Raw genomic sequence first — 10,583 nt, forward strand, 5'->3', positions numbered from 1 at the left:
AAATAATTAAAGAATTTAAGTGGAGACAATAAGAATGCTATTCCTTTGAGTATATTAGTAAAACTAAGAAGGAAATAGAAACAGAAAACCAACCTAGAACAAATTATACAGCAATATTAGTTTCAGGAAAGATTTATGGATAGATGTTCAAGTTAAGTGGACAACATCAGAGAAGATATTTATACAATCCTCAAGAATCTCTCAGATAAAGATGTTTTATAAATTCCAAGAGAAAAGTAGAATCTTTATAGCAGAAAATCTGGAAGACACAACCAGAGCCACGTGATTACAGTTAATTTTAGGTTTCAGAGTTCTAGAATATAAAATAAATATACGTTCTTTCCATGAGATGTATGAGGTATTACACACCTTTTAATTAGACTTCTTACAGTGTTTCCTCTTTAATTTTATATTATCATCAGAAAAAAAAGTATGCTATAGGTGTGAAGAAAAGACAAACGCCAGATGATTGAAAATGTGGACAAAGACTTGGCAGGATGTGAAATATAATGAAGTCTACAAGTTAACTGACTCTAAAACTTTTTATTGCAAAGGTGTGCTGTACTTAGATAGCAATGAAACCCTCAAGGACTACTTGTGATCTCTTTATACCATAAACAGGCTTTATTTACAACTAAGATGTAATTTTTTTTAGACAATTAAACAGAAACTTGTCAAGTACATACTATAAGCTATGTATGTGTATGTATATGTATATAATGTACATATATATCTGGCTATAGAGATGAATAGGATATGCTTTTTGTTTATTAATTAGATTGCAGTACCTGAGGAAAGAGACAAGAAACATACAATGAATTAAAATGACAAGAATATAAATAATGCAAATTCCATTTTAAATGTTATAAGAATATCTGGAAAACTGAAGGAAGGGAAAAGCCCATTGACTGGGATCATTCATTCATGTATGCAAATCATTCATAAAGATCTCCATAAATACTAGTTATTTTAGATTCAGGCATCAGGAACAGCTTCTTTGGAGGAGGTGGAATTTAAGACTGACTTTGAATTGTGGAGATCTTGCCAGAAATGGATGGAACAGAAAGGACATTCTAAAGTAAGGATTAACATGGTCTTTTATGACTAGTCAGTGGTCTAGTTGTAAGTAGAAAAGGCTACCTATAAGAAAGAAAAAAAATGGTGCTCACTTTGGTAGCACATATACTAAAACTGGAATGATATAGAGAGGATTAGTATGGGCCATGTGCAAGGATGATATGCAAATTTGTGCAGCGCTCCATATTTTTTTCTAAAAAGAGAAAGAACAAATAATAACATTTCAAAGCGTTTTGTGACAGCACATAAATATGAACCTTAATTAGATAAGCAAGAGGGCTTTTTGAAGATCAAAAGTATATATTGTAAGACAAAACAGAAGTTTGTCACTCTCTGGAAAATAATGTGCTACCATGTGGGCTGCAGACCTCTCACCTAGGATCCAGGGCGGTGTCTTGCATTTGTAGTTGTAATATGAAAGAATGGCTCAGAAATTCTCCCTAGAATTCATACTGACCACAACATAAAGTGACACAGCCACAATCATGGGACAAGAGTACAACAGACATGCCATGAAGGCAAGGAGCTCACAGTGACCTGGATGCATAGTTAATTAAAGCACTGTACTGCCAGAGGCCAGGAGATGGGATAAACAGGTGCTGCCTATGTGAACAGAGGATTGATGGCATTTTTGAGGACAGGAAAAGCAAACCACATTGTTTTGTTACTTGCATATGCTGTGGCAAAGACACTTGTACATGTGTACCTGTTTCTGTACAGGTAAGCACATCCCAAGCACAAAGCAGGGCATCATAATCAGGCACAATGACACATATCACCTGCAAACAAGCACTTTCAGCTGCCTTTACCATTTTCCTAACTTCAAAAATTCCAAATTTATGATGATGTGGGGAGGATTTAGCATACCAGGCATTACTTCAAAGGCTCTTCTAGGTCTAACATTGAAACTAAAATAATATTCATGTCTTCGTGGGCTAAAGTGAGCAGTTATGAATCACTCCTTGTTTACATGTCTGTAAGGAAAAAATACTTTGAGAAACTAATGAAAATGTCATCAAAATCACAGTTTTGTGATTCAGTGGTTAATATTGCCTATTGAATTTTAAGGCAACCTTGCTCTCAGATGGGAGGGGAGACCTGTAATCACAGTCTGAATAAACTTGGCAGCTCCATTTCTGATGGAGTTAATCAAAAAGGAATCAAGACTCCAGCTTTGGGGCTTCTGAATTAATGATGCCTTGGATGAGATAAAGAGCAGCAACAACATATTTGTGAAACCAGGACTTCAAATGAGTCAGAGAAGCTCACTGGAATAAGTGAAGCTGGCTAAAATAAAACAAGAATGGACGTGTCAGTGCAGTGGGGCCCAAGGCAAGTAGTGGGACAGTAATAAGTCACACTAAGGGAAAGGATCACAGTAGGAAGCACCCCAGAAAATGCTTTCAAAAAAGGCAGGTTATCTAGAAATTTCTGTGTGTGTTAACTGGAAGTAAGTGGAGTCTTTCTGAGATGGTGGGCAGGCTTTTACTTGTTTGTCCCAGTTTAGAATATTAGTCCTCATAGTGACACAGAACTTTAGAGAGAGGAAGGACTTTAGACAGTACATAGCAGAGAGATCATTTTATACTAAGATGGAATTAATACAGAGATTAGAAGTCTTACTTGGATTTTATAGCTTTCTGTACAGCTGGCTATTTGGCCAATTAGCTAAGACATGAATTCTGACCTCTTCTGTTCATGACTACACAGTACTGACGGAACTCTCCTTCCTTCTCCCAACATCATTATTTCAGCAGGCAGTTTCCTTGACCTCTAAGTCTTTTTCCATGCATGAAGCTTATCATTGGAAGATATGTCAATTACACCAAAATATTACTATAAAACCTTCAAATCCCTCACCTAAAAGATTACTTTTAAGCTACTCTCATATTCCAGGGAAAACCGTCTCCTCCAGTCTTAAGGAAGTTTCCAGAGCTGTTTCACACACATGCATTCACATGTGCTAATGTGCTCATGTACACACACACACACACACACACACACACACACACACTTCCATTTTATGTTCCTCCCATTTCTTTGCTTTCTGTTTTTCTTCTCTTCCTCCTCCTCTTTTTTTTTCCACTATTGAAGATTGAATTCAAAATCTCATGCATGGTAGGCAAGCACTCTACCACTGAGCTTTATCTGCTCCCCACATCTTTTGATAATCATGTCTTCATCTTTCAACATCTATACCAAGCCTCGTTTTTATATAAAAACCTTAAGATCACAAAATCTCTGAATTCTCTAGTCTATCCCCTAAACCATACTTTCCTATTAAACTTCCATGTACATGTTTCAAGCAATGTGAAATTTGAGCAACTAAAATAGAATTTGAAGTTATGTTGGTGCAGATCAATCTACCATATGTTATGAGGAAAAAAAGCATGTTTAGATTTGCTTCAGTTTTTGAAGTCCAGTATATTAGCTAAAATGTTCCTCTATATAGCTTGAGACCCACAAGAGGAAGCCTCTGGGTTCTATCCACCAGGTTGTAAGGTGATGGATGTACGAGGGATCACCTGACTCATACTTAGTACTATTCTTTGTATTGATCATGAATATGACTTCCTTTTTCTGTGATTTATTTTTTCAGGCTTAAGTCGGTGGTTTATTTTGAATGATTCATGTTGATGGTAAGCTTTCAAGAGAAAAAAAAAATCTCAGGAAGGGAGAAAAATCAAGATAAATGCCTATAATCCATGAAGAGGCTTAAAAATAGATTATTTTCCTGCCCAATAGTTCTAACATTCCTCCCTTACTATGATATCTATAGCAATTAAGATATATCTGGAATATATTCAAAATCTCTTTGCCAAAAACTGCAGATGCTCTCTTAAAATTTAACATTTTTTAAAAAAAATTCTGTCATTTCAGGAATATTATAATTGATCAGATGAAGGAGGCATGTTTTAAGATTTCTACAAAGCTCTTTGTTATTCCAGAAATTTCTTTTTTCCAGAAATTTCTTTTTTTTCCAGAAATTTCTGTATGGGTAAATTTTTAGAATGAGAGCAGCAGTGTATAGAATCAACTGTAGCAAGCTCCATGTGGTCTGGCAAACACTTGTAACGTAGCAGAGGATATAATGAAATATCTAACAAATAGGTAACAAGGAAGGAAAACACTGCACATATACATGTGGTGTTAAAGTATATTTGATCTATTTATGTATAGAGATATAAATGTGCCATAAACTGTGAGCTCATGGAGGAAGGACTGTGTCTACCTTGTGCATTTATTGCAGGGCAGAATAGGGAACCGAGGGCACAGCAAATGAAAAGTAAGCATTTATTGGATTCCAGAAAGAATGAATTCATGAATATATATGTTTTATTAGCAGTTATTCCACCATTCTTCAAAACTATCGCGCCTAGATAAAATACAAGAAATGAGTATTATTTTGCCAGTATATAGTTAAATGGGAATGGGCTTTGTAAGCACTCTGAGCCTTGGCTTACTGGTTTGTAAAATGAAAGAAAGGTCTTCTCTGCTTATATCAAAGGGTGCTTTTGAGGACTGAATGAAAGCACTATTCAAATACGTTTTGCAAACACTAAGGTTCTATAATATATAAAGCATTATATTAATAGCATGGGATACTTGAATGACATTAAGTTGTACCTGAATTATTGATCTTATTTGCTTTAATTTGTAAGTAGAACACATACTATCATACTAAGAGGTATTTTGTAAAAGCTTTCTCCTGGGATTTTCATATCTTTCATAACTGCCAAAGCAGATTATGGATAAATTTAAAGATCCAGAATGTTTACTTAAGAAAACATGGCCTAGGGATGTGGTGGTAATTTTTGATTAACTTTCTGCACTCATAAATGCCTTGCCAAAGTAGGAGGACCAGTAAACCACCACATTACACAGCTTTGTGTGCTGGCCAGTGACCATTATCATGCTCTCTGTAACTGATTTTTCAAAGCACACTTTTAATGTTTTGTTTAAAAATTCATTTTAGAAAGATTAGGAATGGAGAACATTTCTTAGAATAGCTACTGGCAATGTTTAGTGGGAAAATTATCCAATTTTCCTTTACATGCTATAAAAGAGTGATTTATTGCTAGTGGCTTTTGTCGCTTTAGTAGAGAAGACCTCTTTTTACCCAGAGTCACTTCCATTTCATTCTCTCAACTTTGTTTCTAGTCATATTTGAGAAAGAACATTATCAAAACTGAGTTCACTCATTCGATGAATGTTTACTAATTATAGACTTTTTGATAGGCACTAGAAATCTTGTTTTCTATTATTTTAAAACTAGTACATATAGTTTTATTCTATATTCAGTGTAGATACTAGAAATGACTGAAGGTCCCCAGCCTCCCAAAGCTTCATAACTTCTTGATCTTGATTATATAGAACTTGGCTTTTAGTCAGATGGCACATACTAAACTCTCAAATGCTCAGTAAATGAATGGGTGGAGAGTAAATAACACTGGGCTGCAAATCAGAGAGTTGGAACCCAGGATTATTAGAGGTGCTGTTTCTGTGTCTGTTGTGTAGCCTCACTGCTTCTGCCATCGTTCATTTCTTCACCCGTGCACATACTTCTGCAGTAATTCTATAAAGAATCTCACTCTATTTTGTCTCCCTCCATCTCCACTTCATCCTCTCTAATGCTTCTCAAATCTGAACTCTGTGATACTTTCATTCTTTGAGTCTCTCGGTATCTGCTCCTCCCTTATCTGTGTTTCTCTGTATGCCCCCATCCCTATTCTTAATATGGGGTTGTACATAGACTCTAACTCCAAGCTCCTGGGGCATTCCTTTAAATGACCAGCCAGAATTTCGGTGTTCATTGAAAAAAATTATTTAAAAGGTATGTCGGGTCTGAATTCCCTTCCATAATATATTTTAGCAATTTTTATTTAGCAATTTTTCTTTCTTTCAAATTATCAGCTAAAATTGCCACCTCTGGAAAAAGTGCCACATGTTTCCTGTCAATTCTTACACCCTGGTGCATTTCTCTGTACCACCAGCCTGCCAATACCAGAGGTACAATGACATCAATATGAGGACGATTTCATGATGGGCATTTCTTTAATAATGCAAATAATTTCTTTTGTGATCTGAATCTTGACAAATTGTTTGGACTCATTCGATGTATCTTCCTTCTGACCCTCACTCTTGCTTTGCCAGACCGTTTGTGATCCTCAGAACACGCTGTGTTTCTTACACACCTTTCTACCTTTGCCAATACTGTTTCCTCTTCAGCAGATCCACTCATTTGCCACTTAATAACTTTTCATCCCTCAAATCCTAGCGTAAGTTTTACCTATTTAGAACTCTCATCACCAGTCCCAGAATAGCCCAGAGCTGTTCAGTTTCTGCCTGTCCTTGCTCATTTCTACCAATCTCATGACATTTTTTTTTTTTCTTTTTTGTTTTTATTGTGACTCACCCACTTAGTGTCTGGTGTTTAAAAGATGATTAAACCCTAAGATTTGTAATTAATTTAATTAAAGAAATCTGAAAATGGGTAATTATACAATCTGAAAACCACTGCCATAGAAATATATTTAAGTGTCTTGTGATAATTGGGAAGATAATCTTTTAATACTGTAGGCCCATAAATCAACCCCTGGTTTTAGAATGCAAGCTTAAGTCTTTAGGCCTTTAAATGACTGTTTAAGGCAACTAAATAGATTTTTTCTTGCTAGATATTGTTACATTAGCCAGTGTAGGACCTGTCTTTTCACTTATAAAAGAAAAGTGGATATTAGGCTTACAACTATATGCTGCATTTAGAGCTGAGCACCCACAGTTTATTATTCTCTTCACATTGACCAGTTGTTGAATATCTGTATTAATCATTTTCTACTGAGCAAGAAGTTTTTATCATGAGGGTTGAGAGACACAATAATCTATGGGTATATAGGTAATAACTTAGGGAGCAGGTTATTATTATATCCATTTAGCAGAATAATCATACCAGGTTTCCCCCTAGGGCTTATGGCTTAGCCATCTGTGAGTTTTTGGCTCAGTTAATGTTACTAAGCAAGGGTTCTGTATTGTGGGATCACCATGGAAGAAGAGAGGAAAGACTAAAAACTAGAAGGACTAGATGCCTACAGTGAAACAATATCTGATAGATAACAGCTTCACTGCACACATGCACAGAGCATGCAGAATTCTAGTCAAAACTCCAGCGTGAATGGGGAGGTTGTCATAAAGTCCCACCCCTTTCTGAGGAGCTACCGACAACTGATGGCTGCTAGGGCACTGGGTGGCCATTTTAGCCAGTTTTCTTCAGAAATGTGTTGCCTCTGAGGATACCCATGCTCCAGGAGATAATCCCATAACAATGCATGAACATATAACACTAAATGGGCTTCAGGGGTTCAAAACAGAAGAGCACATGAAGTTGGGAGGAAAAAGTGGTAAGAAAATAGAAGAATTAGACATGGAGAGAATGGGGAATGGATTTGACAAAAAAATATTATATGCATGTATGAAATTCTTACAGTGAAAAATCAGAGATTTTTCTATTATATAAAGGATTTATTTTACTTAAAAAATAAAACTAGCATATGGTAAGAAGTTAACCTTTCATTAGTTTATTCCAAAGAAATGAATAATTATAAAGTCTAAGAGTTGTCTACCATTAAAAGTATTTAAATTATATTATGATCAGATGTTGCCTGATCGCAAGAGCTCCTGACTTTCACAAGGAAAGATTGAATGCTTTTAAGTTGTTGAAATTGTTGTCACTGCAGCCTCAACTTGTCTTTCAAGCAGATAATTGCTTTTCATGTACCTTACTGGTAAGTAAAAATTGAAATTTTAAGTACTGATCATAGATGACATTTTTCCTCTAAAAAATAGAACAGATAAGAAGCTTGCTTGGAAATTTCATATGTCCGCCATATAATGTTACTATGCCATTGCCACTACAAAATATTTCACTTGCATTTAATTTATTTATATTAAATCTTTAGTGAAAATCTACTTACGATTCTATCACACCAAAGAATTTATTTTTGATTCCTATCTCGCGGACTGGAGTGGGATTCTAAAAACCAAATTAGGTAGAAAAACATTGTTCATCTCTTCTTGGCTGTCATATTTTAAGAGATGAATTTCATAATTCTTATTGAAAAACACACATTTAGCAGCCACATTAATCTGGCATGGAATATGGTTTTTATAAATGAAAAATTCAGGTCTGAACCATGTTTATCAAATGACTTTGGAATATTACTAATAAATATAATCAAACCATACACAAGGGCTCTTTTTGATTTTATGAAAAGTGTCTTCTTTAATAAGGCTGTAGTATTCACTTTGGAAACAGGTACAACATAAAAAATTCCTGCTTGATATTCCTTTCTTCCCTCAGTCTGCCACCATTCCAATACTTGGTATACTGTCCTTCATGTAATGTTGCTAAGTAGATATTTATTGATTGCTATGATTGGTATACCCAAACAAGATCCATCCAGAACATCATTTAATATGGTTTGATTGAACTTTTGAGACTGGAACAAAAGAAACAGAAACAGAATAACCTTATCCATAATAATGAGCTTCCTTTTGCATATTTTACTCAAAAGCATAGTGGATGGCATTGTCGTTGATGAAATGTCAGCACAGATGAAAACATGCTTAGGTATTTACATAATCAATGTGATAGGGCTCTTCCTAGCTCCATAGTCATGGTGTACTTCCATAGCCTGGCCTTAGGAGTAGATATTAATTACAGCATATTCATGGGATTTGTTTTTAACAAAATAGAATTAATATCATTGAAAAACAGTTGGTTCTCAATAGCTACCTAATTGAACTAAAAGCCCACACAATGGGAGGAAACTCAAATGTGGTACTGCAAACATAACCGAATACACATGGCTGGAGAGTTCATAGATCTGGGAGAAAACCCAAAGACTGTCATATCCATAGACCAATGTAATTTCTTGCTATGTGAAAAATGTGTGTCATTATATTTACATACAAATATTCCAGTCACCATTCATCAAAGAAGTTGTTTTTGCACCAGAGACTATTACCAAGTACCACAACTGATCACACACAGACATTGTCTATGATTTGCCCAGGCTGAAGCAACACATCTACAATGCAACCTCTACACCTAAGGCACATGGAACATAGAGCAGGGGTAAAGAAGATGACACTAATGAATCTCTCAGTTCTCATTAATGAAGATCCTTCATGAAACAGAGGGACAAAAACACAAAAGGATACAAATGGCCAAAATGTAGAGATTAAGGGTCCGTGGACAGGACTCCTGTATTAAACTTCACCCACCCAGAGTTTGAGAATCATCATGGAAGAGAGGGGTGAAAAGACTGTAAGAGTCAGGGAGGAGGTGCAGGACCATATGGAAACAGAGCCCTACAAGCTCCTGGGACCCTGCTCTTATGATTCTATGACAATGGTGTCAGCATACAAAAGTCCCATGTAAACTCAGGCAGATAAAAACCTGCATAGACTGGGGAAATGATCAGCAGACCCCAATCTTAGCTGAGGGAACATTGGCAGCTGATTACTGCAGGATGAAAAAGAACTGATCTTTCTAAAACAAGAGACTCTAGATAGGCTGACTAGACCACAGTGGATAGACTTGCACAGGGGAACATCTGGGGACAATGACTTGACACACTGGACCTTAATATGGATGACAGAGTATATGGGTTCCAGTCGGGGGGCTGTGGGAGCATGCTGGTGGGGATGGGGGTATAAAAATGATTAAGATTCTTTGAGATATTCTTTATAAAATACACAAATATTCAATAAAAACAAATTAAAAGAAAAAGAAAAACAGTTTGTTCTTTCCAAGCTGGTATTTCTGAAGAAGAAACTATTATGACCACCCCACATAAATTATAATAATTGATTTCAGGGTCAGTTGACAGTATATGATAAAATCAGCCTCTTTTAGATACCATATCATTTTTAAAATCACAGTAATGGAAACATCTGTTAACTTGTTGATCCACCTTGCACCTCATCCTAATTCTAAATGACTTTTAATCATTTTGCCAAATTATATTTATCCAAGAAACATACGTGTTGCTAATGATGGCATTCCAATATAATTTCCTAGGACCATTTCTGAAAGAAACTCTAAAAATGTGAGAGACCATGCTCCTTTGATGGAACTAGAATAACTAGCAGTTAAATTGATATGAAACATTGATGATAATATAATTGCTTCTCACATTTCACTAAAAGAAAACTTTGACAACAATGAACTCAATGACATGTCTAAAGTAAAATCATTGAGATATTAACCCATATGTTCATGTTTTGTTTAATTTCATCTGTTATACAACCTGTAAATGATATATATGTATATATCAGCCACATTTATATGAAACATAATATAATTGCTTCTCACATTTCACTAAAAGAAAACTTTGACAACAATGAACTCAATGACATGTCTAAAGTAAAATCATTGAGATATTAACCCATATGTTCATGTTTTGTTTAATTTCATATTTCATACAACCTGTAAATGATATTGGAAT

General features: G+C 35.4%; 1 protein-coding gene and 1 non-coding gene across 4 annotated transcripts in view; one reads left to right on the forward strand and one right to left on the reverse strand.

Moving 5' to 3' along the window:
- Magi2 (membrane associated guanylate kinase, WW and PDZ domain containing 2) overlaps window positions 1–10,583 on the reverse strand; it is a 1,650,859-nt gene that overhangs the window by 1,050,526 nt on the left and 589,750 nt on the right. The window lies entirely within an intron of this gene.
- On the forward strand, window positions 1,162–1,268 carry LOC115069959. The gene has a single exon (XR_003849190.1). It is a non-coding gene; the product is annotated as a U6 spliceosomal RNA (small nuclear RNA).

This window comes from Nannospalax galili, unplaced genomic scaffold (assembly GCF_000622305.1).
Source record: "Nannospalax galili isolate Female #2095 unplaced genomic scaffold, S.galili_v1.0 scaffold312, whole genome shotgun sequence".
Taxonomy (NCBI): Eukaryota; Metazoa; Chordata; class Mammalia; order Rodentia; family Spalacidae; genus Nannospalax; species Nannospalax galili.